Source organism: Colobus angolensis, unplaced genomic scaffold, assembly GCF_000951035.1.
Source record: "Colobus angolensis palliatus isolate OR3802 unplaced genomic scaffold, Cang.pa_1.0 Scaffold29, whole genome shotgun sequence".
NCBI lineage: Eukaryota > Metazoa > Chordata > Mammalia > Primates > Cercopithecidae > Colobus > Colobus angolensis.
Window position 1 is genome coordinate 12061220 of NW_012116154.1, and position 18999 is coordinate 12080218.

General features: G+C 32.8%; 1 long non-coding RNA gene across 1 annotated transcript in view; it reads right to left on the reverse strand.

The window, feature by feature from the left end:
• The window catches only part of LOC105516805, a 1259-nt gene extending 222 nt beyond the window's left edge, over nt 1-1037 (reverse strand). Inside the window, exon 1 of the long non-coding RNA XR_001002547.1 lies at nt 942-1037. This is a non-coding gene — a long non-coding RNA (uncharacterized LOC105516805). The remainder of the gene's footprint in view (nt 1-941) is intronic.
• Nucleotides 1038-18999: the final 17962 nt, after the last annotated feature.

Here is an 18999-nt window from a genome sequence, read left to right on the forward strand (position 1 = left end):
AATTTATTATCAATTGGGTTAGCTAAAATGAAAGCCACACTGTTTTAGGCATACCTCGTTGTAAAAGTTGCAATGGAAAATTCTAATTCATTAGAAATATAATTGAGAAAGTGGCACTATATTCGTTGTGATATAATGAACTATGGATATTTCTTTAAGTTCTCCTACAACAAATTGAGGATGACGTAAAGTACAATTTTTGCACACCAATTTTTAAACTAGACACTAAAATAGCTGTCTACTTATGTCACTATACTTAACAAACAAGTCTATAAATCAGATGCCAATATTCCCATTTAACAGACCAGAAACTGAGGTAAAAAGACCTCCAGTAACTGTTTCAAAACCAGCCAGATAATTGTAACGTAAGTATTACAATATTGTCTTATCTGACTTCAAAGCTTATCTTCCTTTCAGTTCTTTTTATATCTTTAAAATAACTGTGTTCATAAAAACACACTATTTATAATGTGAATTTGCAATAGTTTCACAGACAAGGAAAACATGTAGTTTAGGAGCAAATGTTTCTACATTGGTTACTATTTCTCCATTCTAAAATCTTACCTGAAGGAATCTTTTAAAGTATTCTAGATTTGTTTCTATAGTTTTTAATTATTCCATCATTGTCTTCCTCAAGGTGAAGTCTTACTGCTACGTCTTAATTTTAGCAACATATTTTTACTACCTTGTTATTTCCCACAGCAGCTAGCTTTGTTTCTTATTGTGAGTATCCTGTCTGTTAATCATAGTCAGTTATCTACCATTGTATAACAATCGACTCAAAACATTGGATTAAAATGATTTATTATTTCTTAAGATTCTGTGGTTACACCAGGCAGTTATTGTTTTGTTTTGTTTTGTTTTTACCAATACCTCCTTGTCTCATTCATGGAGTTGCAGTCTACTGTGACTCGGTAGAAAAATGGATGGTTTATGATGACCTGACTCCCATATATCTGGAGTTGTTGTGTTGGCTATTGGCAGATCCTCCCTCTTTCAAGTTGTTCTCTCATCAGTTAGCAGTGTGACTTAGCTTCCTTAAAAGAGAGAAAAAGCATAAACAACAAGGACTCTTGGCGCTATTCTCTAGAACTCACATAATGTTTAATTTGCCTACACCTATTGGTCAAACAAATCACAAGGCCAGCTTGAATTCAAGATTTGGGGAAATAGCCTTCACCTTTTGATAGAAGGACTGTAAAATATTGTGTTTATGTTTTCAGTCTCCCATGATCACACAAACTTATGTTAGTATTACTAGAAAACATACTGGTATTATTAATATTAAGAGATACAGAATAGTGTAGAACTAAAATCTCCAACTCAAGAATGTGATGGTCCTGGGTTCAAACCCCAGCACTACTACTTAGAACTGTGTAAACTTGGGAAAGTTATTAAATCTTTCTGTATCTCAGTTTTCTTATATATAAAATCGGAGTCATTTAATAGTATCTACCCATAAGGATATTAAGAGGATAAAATTGTTTTACACCATAAAGTGATTAGAACAGTACCTGGCTTATAGTAAGCACTATATAAGGGTTTGAGAGTTCCATACTCTGTAACCTTAGAATTAGTTAATTAATATACTAATGAAGTACTTTCGAGCAATTAAGAACTTACTGCATATCTGATGCTTAAATCTAGATAGTGTCCAGGTTTATCATTGTTTCAGATTAGTTTAAAGTCTATATTGGGAACAGATATAATACTACCTCACTTTTCTTCCTCTGCCTTCCTTGCAAGTTTTTTTTTTTTTTTTTTTTTTTGAGACGGAGTCTCACTCTGTCATCTGTCACCCAGGCTGGAGTGCAGTGGCCGGATCTCAGCTCACTGCTGTCTTGGCACCAAGGCTCAAACAATCGTCCTGCCTCAGCCTCCGGAGTAGCTGGGACTACAGGCGCCCGCCACCTCGCCCGGCTAGTTTTTCGTATTTTTAGTAGAGACGGGGTTTCACCCTTGCAAGTTAACCTTCTCAAATATCCTCTGTCTCTCTCTATTCCATAGTCAATATGTTTCTAAATATAATCAGTTACATGTCTTAAAACTATCTTCTTTCATTTAGCCCTTTGCCACTGCCTTGGTTAAGACTTTCAGACCCTCATAATAAAATATTATAGTGACCTCCCTATAAATATGACAGCTTGCTTTTTGTCTCGGTTAAAATTATCTCAAATACAAAACTTGAGACAAGGAGATGGGTACTGACAGGCAATCTATTTGGGAAGCGATCACAGGCAGCAGTGTTTAGGGAAAGAGTTGCTGGTGTGGGAACCAGGCTCAAATCCACTGGAAGTGTTGACAAATGTGAAGACTTGTCACATGCAAAATGGGAGGGGTGCATTTATTAATCAACTTTCATCCTTCACAGATGAGGATCTAAACCTGGGAGCCTTAAAATGCCCCTATTCTACCTCCCCACTAGGACTTCTGGGCTATGCTTATGGATAAACTACAGCAATAAAATGTTCTTTGAGCAAATTATAAATTTTACAGCTTGCAATTGAGGTAAGACAGTGGGAAAATTTGGTGAATGTGATCTCACAAGATGTGACTGAAATCACAAGTGGATTGAAGGAATGTAATGCAGTCAACAGAGGCATCTGCTATGTCCACATATAACTTCCACCCAGTTACCAGAATAAACCTTCTCTCTTAGTCCATTTAGGCTGCTATAACAAAATACCATAGACGAGGTAATTTATAAACAATAGAAATTTATTTCTCCCACTTCTGGAGGCTGGCATGTTCTAGATAAAGGCTCCAGCAGATTTGCTGTGTGGTGAGGACCCACTTCTTGGTTTTTAGAGGGTTGCCTTTTTGCTGTGTTTTCACGTGGTAGAAGTAACAAGGGAGCTCACAGAGGAAGGTGGAGGGTGCTTATTATAAAGGACTAATAACCTCTCAATTACCCCACTTATAAGTAAATTTCAATGCATGAATTTTCGTGGAGATGTAAGTCATCTATAAGCATCTTTTACAGCCTAAATCTGACCTTATCAAATTTCATCCCCCAAAGACATCCACATACTAATCTCCAGGAACTAGTGAATATGTTATGTTACATGTCAAAAGAGACTGTGCAGATATAATTAAGGTTATGGACTGTAAAAGGGAGGATTATCCTCAATTTTCTGGATGGGCTCAGTGTAATTAGGTCATTAAAAGCAAACAAAAAAAGTTTGTCTAGATGTGAGCAGAAGACACGTGGTAGAAGATAAGCAGCAAAAAGTGAAGTCAGAGAGATGCCAAGTGTGAGAAGGATTTGATGAGCCATTGCTTGTTCTGAAGTGAGAGGGCCATATATAAGGAACAGAAAGAAACCCCTAGGAGCTAGAGGCCAGCCCTAGCTGACAGCCATTAAAGAATAGGGACCTCAGTTCTACAGGTATAAGAAACTGGATTCTTTTAACAAGCTGAATGAACTGGAAAGCTATTCTCTATCATTGTGCTGAAAGTGTCTTCAGTATGAGAAAGAGGCATTTGGCTTCTATTTTCTATCATTGTTCTGAAAGTGTCTTCAATATGAGAAAGAAATGCTAAGAGAAAGTAATTTACTTATTTGCAGATACTATGATTGTCTACATAGAAAACCCATGAGAATGATAGAAATGATGACAACCTAACAGAGTTTGCACATTTTTGCTATTATTGATGTGCTTTATTTAATTATTTACATTTTAACTAATCATGGCTGATATTCAGGAAAACCATTCATGTTTATATATTTATTAATTCTGTGATTTGCTACATTAGCAAACTCTGTTAGGTTGCCATCATTTCTATCATTCTCATGGGTTTTCTGTGTAATCATAATATCTGCAAATAAGTAAATTACTTTCTCTTAGCATTCAGTTTCTTATTGGTATCCCTATTCGTTCTCATACTGAAGACACCTTCAGCACAATGATAGAGAATAGAAGCCCAAAGCCTCCAGAGAAGAGCCCAGCCAATAAATACTTTGATTTTAGCCTTGTAACTCTTGGGTCATATGAATTAATTGAGTCGAATTGGACTTTTTGACCTGTAAAACTGTGAAATAATAAATTTGTGTTGTTTTAAACCACTAAATTTGTGGTACTTAGTTGCAGCAGCAATAGACAACTAATATAACATTCAGAACATTTCAATCATTTTCCATCACTTTTGCTGGATAATGGCCAATGAATTAATTTGCAGAACATTTGATGTCAACCCAGCCTAAACTTTCAATGTCAGCTCCTGCAAAACCCCCTGAGAGATCTAGCTGAAACAATATCAGAAATACTTTCATGATTTCTACCCATCCATACACACCATCTCATCATGCTTTTTAAAATATGCATCAACATTTTGAACACTATTCTCTTTGTCCTAAATTACCATGTCTTCTCTGCCTTATACTTTCCTATTCAAATTGTGAAGAAACTCTCACCTAAACGAAGAAGCAAAGAAAACTCTTTTAGGCTTGAAAAGCAAATAATGTAAAGCAAAACAAAGGAGAGCTAAAATAAAATACGATGAAATCTAAATGTACTTAGGAAGTTCTGAATCATAATGAGATAAGGCAGGCAAAGGAGAAAAAGAACAGATCTTGAATGATCCTGGATGCTATTGTAAGGGGCTTATTCTTTTAATCTATCATTTGAGAGAATCCATTGATGGATATTTTGTAGAGGAGTTGCATAGTTAGATTGGGGGCTTTTTATAATAGTGCTCTTAAACAGTATGAAAGAGACATTCAAAAAAGTCGTAATGAAAGTAAATCATGCCATTAATAGGAAAGATACAAATTAGAAAGAGATTTGTAACCTAGGCATTGGTGAAGACAAAATTACCTAAGAAATATTTAGCTTAGTGTATCCAGCAATAAAAAAATTAATGAATTAATGTTACACACAACCTGAATGAATCTGAAAAATATTGTGTTGAACAAAATACGTCACATACAAAAGAATATGCACAGTATCGTTCTGTTTATTAATGTTCTAGAAAAGGTAAATGTAAATTGTGGTGATAAAACTCAGTTCAATGGTTGCCTTGGGAGGATGACTCTGACTGTAAGAAGTTATGTGTACATTTTTTGAGATTTTGAAAATATTTTATAGCTTGATTAAAGTGGCGTTTCTATAGGTGGATACATTTATCAAAACTCAACAAACATACATTAAAATACATGCATTTTATTTTATGAAAATTATAACTGAAGTCTATGAAGACATTTAGAGGCAAAGTTAGCAAAAATATAGATTTGAGGGGTAAGGAGAGGAGATATTCAAGTAATGAAGCCAATAACTTCAGACTTTCAACATGGGTATAGGGACATGGGAATGTCATGAGTTGAGCAAGGGAATCCATAAGGTGAAGTAGGATAGAGGGACATGATAATGATGAGTTCAATTTGCAATATTAAGTATGCAGTATGCATGAAATCTCCACATAGAAGAGTTTGTATTTTTGAGATTGAAGACCAGGATAAAACATGAAAACTTGTATTTCTGTCATCATTTTTGCTATTATCCATGTGCTTTATTTATTTATTTACATTTTAACCAGTCATGACTGATATCAAGGAAAACCATTCATGTTTATATATTTATTAATTCTGTGACTTGCTACATTCCAAACTCTCTTAGTTGTCGTCATTTCTATCATTCTCATGGGTTTTCTATGTAGACAATCATAATATCTGCAAATAAGTAAATTACTTTCTCTTAGCATTTAGTTTTTTTTTTGAAGACACTTTCAGCACAGTGAGAGAGAACAGAATCCAAATGCCATGATATGGCTGTGAAAGAAAATTTTCCTTGCAATTCATTGAACTCCAGAACAGGGAAAGAACCAATTAGCGTGGTGTAATCTTCACTAGCATGTATTTTAGAGTTGCACAAAAATTGATTTATGTCTTAATAATGTCATTTTAAAAGTGATATGATCTTGGACAAGCGGTTTAACATCCATGAGGCAAAATTCTCATAACCATAAATTAAGAAAAATAATAGTAATACTTTTCATGTGCATTTCTGTGAAGATTAAGTGTAATGCAATACCAGATGTGGTAAGTTGTTTGAAATAATATCATAGTATCCAAAAATATTATTTTCTAACATCCATGGCTTTTTACAATGGCTTTGCAGCAACTCCAATGAAGGACTAGTTTGCTTTTTATCTGAATTTCAATGGCCGTATGACTTGATTTGACAAATAGCATGCACTACAAGTCAATACGTAAAATCTCAGACTCAAAAAGTTGTAGAAACCAAGAAACTCTTATTTTAGATCCTGTGAATTTCTGTTGTCAGTATCTCTGGTGTTCAGCACGTAGTTGGGTAGTTTTTTTGTCAGCCAAAATGAAAATCTTCTAACAATTAAGTCTATTCATATTTATTTCTATGACTGTTATTACTGATCTCAGCTGTCAGATTTATAATTGCTATTTGTATTTCATTTCATGTATTTTATTGACTATGAATATTTTTTCTTTTTTTAAATTTACTTGATATTTAGAAATATCAGTAGTTTTGATCCTGTGGTTATCTTTATACCTTTACTTTTTTAAAAGCCTTTAATCTCTTTTTATTTATTTTGTCTTGCATTTTACTCTGCTACTTTTTATGGCATCTTTTGATTGCCACCTATTGATTTTTCATTATTCAATGAATATATATTTCTTATTCCCATCTCCCTTTTTCTACCATCCTTTACATTCATTATTTTGACTCTATCAGAATACGTTTTGATTTACATATATATACATATTGAAGTACACATATGTATGTGTGTATATGTGTATATATACAATAATTTTTTGGCCCTTGCCTTTACAATTAAATGTTCATCAATAGTGCTTTTGCCAGTGGTCATTCAGTCATCTCTCGGTTAGATGAAGCACATTTTTTTAACACAGGAATTAATATGCTCCCAGGGGCCAAATCTGGCATACATCCTGTTAAATTATAGTCCATGAAAGATGCATTTCACAATTTTAAACAGTTGTAGAAAAACAAAAGAAGAAGAAAATATGACAGGAATACATAAAACCAACAAAGCTTAAAATATTCATTATGTGACTCCTTAACAAAAACTTTTCTGACCACTCTAGTCAATTACTTGAGAATAACTAATGAGTATAGTATACCCTGAACTATTCACTATTTAAAACAATATTTAAATAGCTTTGATACTTGTTGAACAACTTAATAGTAAACATTCTTTTTTCACTCATTTTTAAATTAAATTTCTTTAAAAAATGATACTCCATTAAAGGCTTGCTTTTTATATTGTTTTGATAAATCTGATGCCAGTCTAATTGCATTGTCTTGTTATTTAATTGGCAATTTCATTTGGAGGTTGTGATGGTTAATTTTATATGCCAACTTGGCTTGTCCATGGTACCCAGATATCTGTTCATACATGTCTGAATATTGCTGTGAAAGTATTTCTTAAATGAGATTAATATTTAAATAAGTAGACTTTGAGTAAAGTAAATACTCTCCATAATGTGGGTGAACATTATCCCACAATTAGTTGAAAGTCTTGAGACAATTAAGAATGATCTCCCCCAGAGAAGAAGAAATTTTGCCAGCAGACAGCTTTCAGATTTAACTTCATCTCTTCCTTGTGTCTTCAACTTGTCCATTTACCCTGAAGACACTGGAATTGCTAGCTTTCTCAATAGCATGAACCAATTTTTACAAATAAACCTCTGTGAGTGTGTGTGTGCATGTGTGTGTTGTGTCTGAGTGTGTAGATGCACATATATTTATAATCATCTATATATCCATGTACATTTATGTGTATCTACATGTATTTATAGATATGTTTATATATGGCCATATACATACTCATATATATTCATATATACATACACTTATGTTGAGAAAGAGACCTTTTATTTTTACCACTGTTCCCCTATATTTAATATGTATTTTTTCCTTACTGCTTTTGAGATTATTTCTTAATCTTTAAGTCTCAAATTTAATTATAATGTGATTAGGTGGTATTTTCTTTTTAATTAACATTATTGAAATTTGCTTCACTCTTAAAATCTTTGGGTTACTGTCAATTACCAAATTTGAAAAATTTTCAGGAAATAATTCTTCAAATAATTTTGTGTATAATTTTTTCTCTCTTCTTTTTCTGGAACTCCGATAGAAACATGTGAATATAAGCTGCTCTCCCATTACAGGAAAGAAAATTCCTTTCCATGTGATTTTTTAAAGGAAAAAATTATAGAGATTAAATTCATATACCATAGAATTCATGCATTTAAAGTGTATAATTCAATGTTTTATAGTGTGTTCACAGAGTTGTGCTGTAATCAGCATAGTCCATTTTAGAACATTTTCGTCATTCCCAAAATAAACCTTGTACTCTTCACCTTACAACTTTCCCATTGTCTCTAGCCCTAGACAACCACTAATGTACTTTCTGTCTCTCTAGATTTGCTTATTAGGGACATTGCATATACATGGAATCACATTAATATTGTCTTTCATTACTAGCTTCTTTCACTTTACTAAGTGAAACACTATACTTAATGTTTCAGAAATTGATCCACATTGTGTCATTTATTAGTGCTTCATTCATTTTTGTGGCTGAATAATACTTCATCCAATAATAGTCGTCCATTTATCAGTTGATAGATTTTTGGGTTGTTCCCATATTTTGACCCTTTAGCTCCTTGACTTTTAATGTAAAAAGATGAAGGGAAATCCTTAAACAGGACTTTCCCACAAGACTTACAGAAATGTTAAACCCAGGGGAAATATCAATTAGAATCAAACTGGGAATTTTGAAATACTGTTCTTTATTCTATTTACAAATTATCCTTCTATTATATAAGTTAATTAAAGCAGGGATTTTTAAATGTGTGGTTTATGTTATATCGCTAAATTAGGTGGTCAGTTATCTATAGAATTAATAAATGAATATATTTTCTACCTCCAATACCAGGGAATAATCCTCACTTAAAAATTTCTTTGGGGATGGGCACGGTGACTCACACGTGTAATCCCAGCACTTTGGGAGGCCAAGGCAGGTGGATCACCCTATGTCAGGAGTTCAAGACCAGCCTGGGCAACATGGTGAAACCCCGTCTCTACTAAAATACAAAAAACTAGCTGAGTGTGATGACATGTGCCTGTAGTCCCAGCTACTTGGGAGGCTGAGGCAGGAGAATTGCTTGAACTCAGGAGGCAGGGGTTGCAGTGAGCCACGATCATGCCACTGAACTCCTGCATGGGCGACAGAGCAAGACTCCATCTCGGGAAGAAAAAAAATAAATAAAAATAAAAATAGGTGGGCGTGATGGCGAGCGCCTATAATCCCAGATACTTGGCAGGCTGAGGCAGGCGAATCGCTTAAACCCAGGTGGTGGAGGTTGCAGTGAGTCGAGACTGCACCATTGCACTCTAGCCTGGGCAACAAGAGTGAAACTTTATCTCAAAAAAAAAAATTTTTTTTCTTTGGGTAAACAACATTTTTCTCACACTTTTTGTTGCATGAGACAGGTTGATTATTCCCATGATTTATTCCATACTTAAGGGCAGAATATGTCTACTGTTAGTTTTTTTAAAGACTATTCCAAGCATTTGTTGTAGCCATCACAGAGGGTCCTAAATTTTGTCTGAAGAATGTCTAACATGATACTTAATAGTCATTATTTAAGGTCACAATTTGGGAATCTAGTAATTAGTCTCATACTGAATTATATTATCTTCATCTCTTTATTTCATGCATATTCAACCAAGCATTTGTTCAACACATATGACTTTTCTGATGACTTTGCCAATAAGTGAATTTACTGGCAGCACAGTAAATGCAAAAAGAAAAAAGAAAAATATAGCCACACTACTTTTCAGTTCCTTTTGAGACGTGTTCTTACTTTGTTGCCCAGGCAGGGTGGGGTACAGTGGCATGATCATGGCTTACTGCAGCCTCAAACTCCTATGCTCAATCAGCCCTCTTGCTTTGGCCTCCCAAAGTGCTGGGATTACACACATAAGCCAACATGCCTGAATCTTGCAGCTATTCTAATCAATGTGTAGTTTGTATTTATGCCCTTTGTATCTGAGCTGCCCTGGTTATTTCCTTTGAACGATAAAATTTAGAAATGATGGAAGAATTTAAAGCCTTGACCTTAGGAAGACTTACATATTCTACTTTTGCTCTCATGGTAGACCTTGTCACCATTTGAGTAAGTCTGGATTGACCAAGAGGAGGCAGATATAAACTATCAAAGAAGAGACTCCTTGAAACCAATGAGCCATGAGACAACCTGGCAGCTGACCACAATTCACATGAGTCTTGCCAAAACCAGTGGAAAACTTAACACAGATCAGTGTGGCCCAAACTGTAGACTCCCAGAATAGTGACATAAATAAATAATATTTTAAGCTACAAGGTTTGGGTTGAGTGGTCAAAGCAGAAATTTAAATAATGTCATTGTATAGTGACCAAAAAGTCATGTATATCAATAATCACATAGTTAAAAATGAAAGCATCAAATGTCCAGAAAAATGCAGAAATATAGTTGAGAAAATTTTTAATCTTACCTATTTTTGAACTTCTACTTGTTGAATGTAGTGATAGTCTCATATTTTCATCATGAATTGCTTTACATGAACACATGCAACAAAAGTGTTCTAGCAGGCAGTCACTTTTTCCATTATTTTAGCATTTTCTAGTCTTTTTATGATCATCTGTGAAATCAACTGTGACTTTGAGAAAGTTGTTGGCAGTCATAAATTTATTTATTGAAAAGTAGAAATAAGACTTCTACAAAAAGAAAAATGAAAATGTATCAACTCAATAAGAAAAAAATTTATTAGGTTAAATAACTTTTCTCAGTAAAAATAACTCTCATTTTTTTCAGGCATTTGAAATTAAAAACATAAAATCTGTAGACAACCACATTGTTAATAATGAGGTGTTTGATATCCAGCAGCAATTATGGTCAGCCTTCATACAAGTACAAGAAACATAGAGTGAATAAAAATAAAACAGAAGATTTACTATCTCTGATGAATTCATGTGTGAGTGAAACCAGATGGACAACTTTAGAACTCAAAGGGGCTTATGAAGTCATAAAACTTAACATTCTTTAGTTTAAAAAGAAGAAATAGAGATTCACAGTAAGTTTTTTTGCCAGTGACAAAAACTAGTATTACACATTGGCCTAGGATCTAAGTTTACAAAGTCCAGTTTACTAGTTCTTCATATATATTTTTGACAATTAATTTTATATTTTACCATAAAATTGGGATGCAGCTTTACTTAGTGTTAAGGATACAAATCTATAGTAATCTTAAATAATGTATTTATCATGCATTTCCTTAGGAAAATCTTTATAGACTTTTATCTTCCTTGAAATACATTGTATTTTTTTATTTATTCTACAAATTCTGAAGTAAACATGACTTTTTAATATGCTTTTGTATATAACAATTCTGAATGTACAGATTTAAATAATCAACTGTTTTCCATATTATAAGCTTTTGCTATTTTATTTGTATTAAAATGTTAGTTAAGTTAAAAAAAAAGATAATTTATTTCCAAAGCAAAATGTAGATATGAAGACAGTGGTTAACATTCTATATTTTTGTATGAGCTTTGGTATAAGTTTGAATTTGCTATACATGTTATTAGCTTTCTACTACTGAGGCACTGATTTTATCTATATCCAAGTTGCTTAACTTCCGTGAGACTCAATTGCGTCATCATTGAAATGGCTTAATAAGACTGTTTGGGAAAACGGAAATGATTGTCTTTGTCTTGTGCTGCTCTAAGAAAGAAAATACCTAAGACTGGATAATTTATACAGGATAATAATTTGTTTCCTCAAGGACCTTGAATCTGGAAAGTCTATGATCAAGGCGCTAGCATATTGCATGGCCCTTTTTGCTGTTCCGTAACATGTCAGAAGACATCACACAAGGAAGACAGAGAGAAAAGAGGGGTGAACTCATCTTTTTATTAGGAATCTACTTCAACGATAATGAACCCACTGTTGAAATAACGGAATTAATTCGTTCATGAGGTAAGGACTCTCATGACTTAACCAATTTTAAAGGTCTCGCCTCTCAACATGATTGCATTGAGAATTAAGTTTCAACCGCATAAATTTTGGGGGACACATTTGAACCTTAGCAATGATTATGTGCATTGTAAAAATGGGAATTACAGGACTTTTGTTCCTTGGATTTGTAGTTTTGGAAAAGTCTGCTTCATTGTTGTTTTTAGTTTGGACATCAAAGACAGGAGTCCTGTTTTTGGTAATGGGAAAAACCTTTGACTATATACCTAAGAAACATTTTTTTGAAACAAGTGCCTTGGAAGAGGCTGGTACCTAAAACAGGAAAGAGCCTCAGTGTTGGATATATCAAGATAAGGTGATTGGTAGTAACAAATGATCTACACATACTCTTCTAATCCAAATCCTCATGAGTTTTAATCAGACACATTTTAGAGTAAAAAATATTTTTTAATAGAAAAAGTGAAGTTTTAAATATGTGGAAAATTAACTAATGTGAATAAGCTATTCCCCAGTGAGAACCGAATGACATAATGATTTAAAATAAAAATTCACTTGAGAAACTTGACTGTATCAGTATAAGTTGAAGTACTGGGATTCTTCCTACTGTCCTTGTTTATTATTTTTTCAAATGCTTTTCTTTAACCTTTCCTCCAGTTTTTAAAAAATTAGTTAATTATCTCTTTAGTGATCAACACTGTCAAAACTAAATTAATATCTATAGAAACATTTCCTTGGAGTGTTGCAAATTTCTAGTTATGAGAAAAAATTGTTGTATTACAGTCAGTAGACTGGGATTTATTTGGAAAAGGAAATATATTTTTTCCTATATTTTATATTAACCTGGTTCAGATCAGGCATACACCAATCATTTGCATACCCATTAGTTGAGAAAAACAAAACTAAACCAGTACTCTAGGCCAGTATTTTTTTAACTTTTTAAAAAGTTTGATCAATTCTATTTTTGCCCATTAAATACTTGCACACATGCACATTTCTGTATATGATTTAAAATATTTCTTACTTTTACTAAATGTGATCCACTTCTATTTTAATCTGTTCTTTTTCATTTAAGAAATGTTCTTGTACTAGTTTTAGCTCCAACAGTTAAAAAGTCTGAAAGTCATCACTTCAGTTCTGACAAGTTGAGAAATCTTAACAAACTGAAACCTTATGACTTTTCTTGAAGTTATCAGAGACTTGAGGTCACAGAGCAAACTGATATCTTAAAATATGGAGAGATAGGATGAATCCAAAAGTCATTGCCAAGATCTATTCATCTGGAGCAGAGGCTACTGGGGTCAGCAAGTCAAAACAAGTAATCTTAATGAATGCTGAAGACTGAGTGTGAACTACAGGGAGAATGAGTAACTTCTGAGGCTACAGTGTAAGTGGATACTTTCTCCAGGACCCCCATCAGTCTCTCACTGTCAGGAGCCAAGAAGGATACCTTCCTGGCTCTAGCAGTGGGAAGGGAAGAATAATCATTATGAAATAAATTCAAGTTTTACCCAACAAAAGATTTCATCTGTAGGGGAAAAGGCTAATGTAGTGTTATCCCATCTAAGAGAAGATGACTTCTCAAACATCACACTGCTTGCCTTCGTGTCTCACCTAAGTGGGGATAAAAAGTTAAGAAATACTTGAAAATCACAGCCCAGAAACATCAGCTCACCAACCGACAGGATTTAGTCATAAGATTGCACGATACTTTGTTTCTCCTGTAATTTACCACTACACCAATAGATTTCAGTGGGATAGCAGCAACAGCAACAAAAAAGTCGCTAGTTTCAGACTCTCCCTGCGAGCAATTATTAGAAAAGCCCAAAAACAATGTAGAAGACAAGAGTAAGAAAATAAAAAGAATTTTAATCTTTAGCACATACAACTACAGAAAACAGTAAACACAATCCTATTTCAAGCAGGAGTAACATAAATCTTCACACTAAAGGCCACATATAATGTACTCCTTATTAACTGATATATCATGTCTGACTTTAACAAAAAGTTATAAGGCCTGCCAAAAGGCAAGAAAAAACATATTTTGAAGAGACAAAGCATCATAATAACAAGAACCAAATATGATATAGATGTTGGAATTGTCAAACAAGGAATTTTAAATAACTATGCATATATAATAAGCATATAAAATAAATAGAAAACACTTACAAATATGGTAGATATTAATACAACTATATCGATAATCATTTTAAATGTGAGTGGTCTGGATATTGCAATTAAAAGAAAAAATGATAGGATAGTGAAAAAGTAATATGCAATGTCTATTAAAAATTCACTTAAATATAGATACATACATAGATTGAAAGTATATAAATGGAGAGTTACATCATGCTAATACTAATAAAAGAAAGCTAGCATAACTATTTAATTTCAAACAAAGAAAACCATAGCATAATAAAATTCCAAGTGTTAGAGTGGCATTGTGTAGTGCTAAAGGGACCAATTCTCCAAGAAAATATAATAATTTTAAAGGTATATGAAAGATGATAGTATTAGGAGGTGGGGCCTTTGGGACAGTGATAAGGTCATGCATTAGTCAGGGTTCTCTAGAGGGAGAGAACCAATAGGCTATATATATATGTGCATATATACATGCACGCACACACACATATACACATATAAATACACACATATACACTTGTGTGTGTATATACACACGCATATATACACACACATATATATACACTTGTGTGTGTATATACACACACATATATACACACACATATACGTTAAAAGGGGGAGTCTATATATATACATACACACACATACACACATATTATATACACACACATATATACACACACACACACACACATACATATATGTTTTAACTCAGTTAATGATGTTGCTGATAAATAAATTAACTGGCAGCACAGTAATGCATAAAGAAAAAGAAAAATATAGCCACAGTACTTTTCAGTTCCTTTTGAGACTTGTTCTTACTTTGTTGCCCAGGCTGGGGTACAGTGGCATGATCACAATCACAAGGTCCCACAATAGGCCATCTGAAAGCTAAGGAGCAAGGAGTCCCAAAACTGAAGAACTTGGAGTTTGATGTTTGAGGACAGAAAGCATCCAACATGGGAGAAAGATGTAGGCTGGGAGACTAGGCCAGTCTAGTCTTTTCACATTTTTTTTTCCTGTCTGCTTTATATTCTAGCCACACTGGCAACTGATTAGATGGTGCCCCTGCAGATTAAGGGTAAGTCTACCTTTCCCAACCTACTGACTTAAATGTTAATCTCCTTTGGCAACACCCTCACAGACACACCAAAGATCAATATTTTGCATCGTTTAATCCAATCAAGTTGACACTCAGTATTAATAACCATAACAGGTCATGAGGGTAAAACTCTCATAAATGGGATTAGCCTCTTATAAAAGAAGCCCAAACAAAACCTCCTCATTCCTTCCATCATGCAGACAAACAGTGAGGAGATGCTATCTAAGGATCAAAAAGTAGAACCTCATCAGTCACCAAAACCGCCAGCATCTTGATCTTGAGCTTCTCAGTATTCAGAACAGTGAAAAACAGACTTCTTTGATTATAAATTACCCAGTATATAGTATTTTATCACAGCAGTATGAAAAGACTAAGACAGAGACTCAAGTATACTATTATCATTAATTGATAAAACAAGCAGACAGAAAATTAGTAAAGACATTTGACATCAAGAAACATATCAATAAACTCGATCTAACTGATATTCACAGCACATCTCATTCAAAAACAGACTATTCTTCTTAAACTCCTGTGTTTCATTTGCATAGAGAGTCCTCCTTCTGAGAAATAAAACATACCTTTATAATTTAAATGTTTAGAAATCATGCAATGCATGTTCTCAGACCATAATGGAATTAAACTATAAGTCTATATCTAAATGATAACTAAGAAATCCCCAACTATTTACTGCATGTACAACATATTTTCAAATAGCATATATGACAATAAAGAAATCTCAAGAGAAATTTAAAAATATTTAGAACTAAATATAAATGAAATTACAACTTATAAAAATGTATGAGATATACCAAAAGCAATAATTCAAGAGAGATTCATAACATTAAAGACATATTAGGAAAAAAAGAGAGATCAAAAATCAATAGCCTAAGCTTCTGCCTTAGGAAAGTAGAAAAGAGTGATTTAGTCCTAACACAACTAAATTAATAAAACATAATAATTACAGCAAAAGTCAATAATACTGAAAATAGGAAAAAATGGAGATTATCAATAAAATAAAAAGCTGAAAACTTTAAAATATCAATCAAATTGATAAACCATTAATAAAGCTAACAGAGAGAAAGTGATCATACATTATCAATATCAGAAATAAAACAGTAATCATTACTACTGATGTAGACGTCATTAAAGGATAGCCCAGGTGTTCATTGAACAGGGCTATTCTCACAAATTTGGTGTTAGATGATATTTATCAATTTATTGAAAGATGTAAACTATTAAAACTCCCACAAGGGGAAGTAGAAAATAGTTCTATTGCATCACTAATTAACAACCTTACAAAAATATAAAGCAGCCCATATTGTTTTACTGGAAAAACTTATCAGTTATTTAAGAAAAAAAAAAATCAATTCTTCACAACCTCTTCCAGGCAACAGACACAGGAAACATGTTTCCTAACTCATTATATAGGGCCAATATTATATATTGCTAAAGTGTAATGAATTTATTAAAAAGAAGGAAACTACATACTAATATCTTCCATGAATGTAGATACAAATGTCCCAGGAAACAGTACCAAATTGAAACCACAATATACGAAAAGAATTATTTATGACAAACAGGTGTGATTTGTTTCAGCTATTTAAGATTGATTCATGATTGAAAATTATCAAACCGCGTGCCTCAACATGTCAACAAGCTGAAGAAGAAAAATCATGTGATCATGTTATTTGATGAAGAAAGAACTTCTTCAAAAAAAACCAATATTAATTTGCAATTTAAAAATTCACAGCAAATTAAGAATATAGATGAATATTACCAACTTGGTAAAGAACCCAATATTAATTTGCAATAAAAAATACACAGCAAATCAGGAATATAGATTAACAATACCAACTCGATAAAGAACATCTGCCAAAAAACTTACAATCAATAACACACAGAATTAGATGCTTTCCCCATAAGATAAGAAACAAAGTAAGAATATCTTCTCTCAGCACACCTATTCAACACTAGATTGGAAGCCCTAGCTACTGCAATTAGACAAGGAAAATAAAAGCTATGCAGTTAAGAAGGTAATAATAATGTTTTTTTATTGACATGATGTCATGATTATCTTTGTAGAAAATCTCAAAGATCCTACAAAAAGAAAAATTTCCTGGAATTAAAGTGAATATAAAAACATCACAAGATACAAAGACAATATACAAACTCAATTGCTTTCTGATACACTAACAATGAAAAATTGGAATATGAAATTATAAAGAAGATACCATTATTATAGTACCAAAAAAGGAAATACATGGGTACAAATTTAACAAAATACATAAGCAGCTTATATGCAGAAAACTACAGAACTCTGATGAAAATATTACAGAAGAGGTAAGTAAATAAATACATATGTGAATTGAATAATTCAATATTGTTAACCTGTCAGTTCTTCACAACTTTATAGATCCCATTCAAAATCACAGAAAGCTGTTTTAGATATTACCCACCTGATTCTAAACTTTATAGAGATAAGCAAAAGACTTAAAATTACCAACAAAATAGTACAGAGAAAGACAAACTTTAAGAACATACAGTATCAATATCAAGATCTATTTTAATAGAGCTAATGGAGACCTTGTAGTATTGCCAAAAGAAAAGATACATAGATTAACAGAATAGAACATAGTCCAGAAATAGACCCACACAAATATAACCAACTGATCACTGACAAAGGAGCAAGTTAATTCAATGTAGAAGAAATACTTTTTACCTAATAATATTGCAAAGATTAGAAATTCGTATGCACAGAAATGAACCTGCAAGCAGACACTAGTTCTTTCATAAAAATTAACCCAAAATGTATCATAGATCTTAAATATAGAAGCAAAATCAAAAAATGTCTAGAAGAAAAACTAGGAGACATTCAGTTTGGCAATTTTAAAAATAAAACAATAAACTCATGATCTATGAAGGAAAAGCTGATAAGCTGAACTTGGTTAAAATTAAGAATTTCTATTCTGCAAAAGATACTATTAAGAAAATGAAAATACAGACCACCAACTGCTAGAAAATAATTGCAAAACACCTATAATAAAAAACTCGTGTTCAAATATACAAAGAACACTCAAAACTCAACAATTAAAAAAAACCTCATTTTAAAAAGAAAAAAATCTGAACAAATACTTTGGATGTAACGATGGCAAATAAACATGTGAAAAGATGTTCAACATCATTTGTCATTAGAGAATCGCAAATTCAAATAGTATGATAGCACATTAGAATGGCAAAAAAAAAAGAAGAAGAAAAAGAAACACAAACACACACCCCAAAAACTAACAATACCAAACAGGATGGAAAGCAACAGGAAATCTCGTTCATTGCTGTTGAGAATGCAAAATGGTACAGCCTCTTCAATAACAGTTTAGCAGACCTTATAATGCTAACAATCTAAAAATTAGACTTCTAGATATGTAACTAAATGATATGAATACTTTTGTCTACATAAAAATGTGCACATATATGTTTATAGTAGCTTTACACATAATCACACAAAACTAAAAGCAAACAAAATGTCCTACAGTAGGTGAATGGATAATCCTGTGGTACATCCAGTTTAATATTATTTTGTGATTAAAATAAATTTGGTATGAACCTATGAAACACTAGATGAGTCTTAAGTATAAAAGAGGTGTAGTTGGTGCTTTTTTTTTCTTCCAAAATTGTTGAATAGAGGCTTTGCCAGCATAACTTAACCACTTGGAAATAGCAAAATAGTGTGTTGAGATTAATGTCA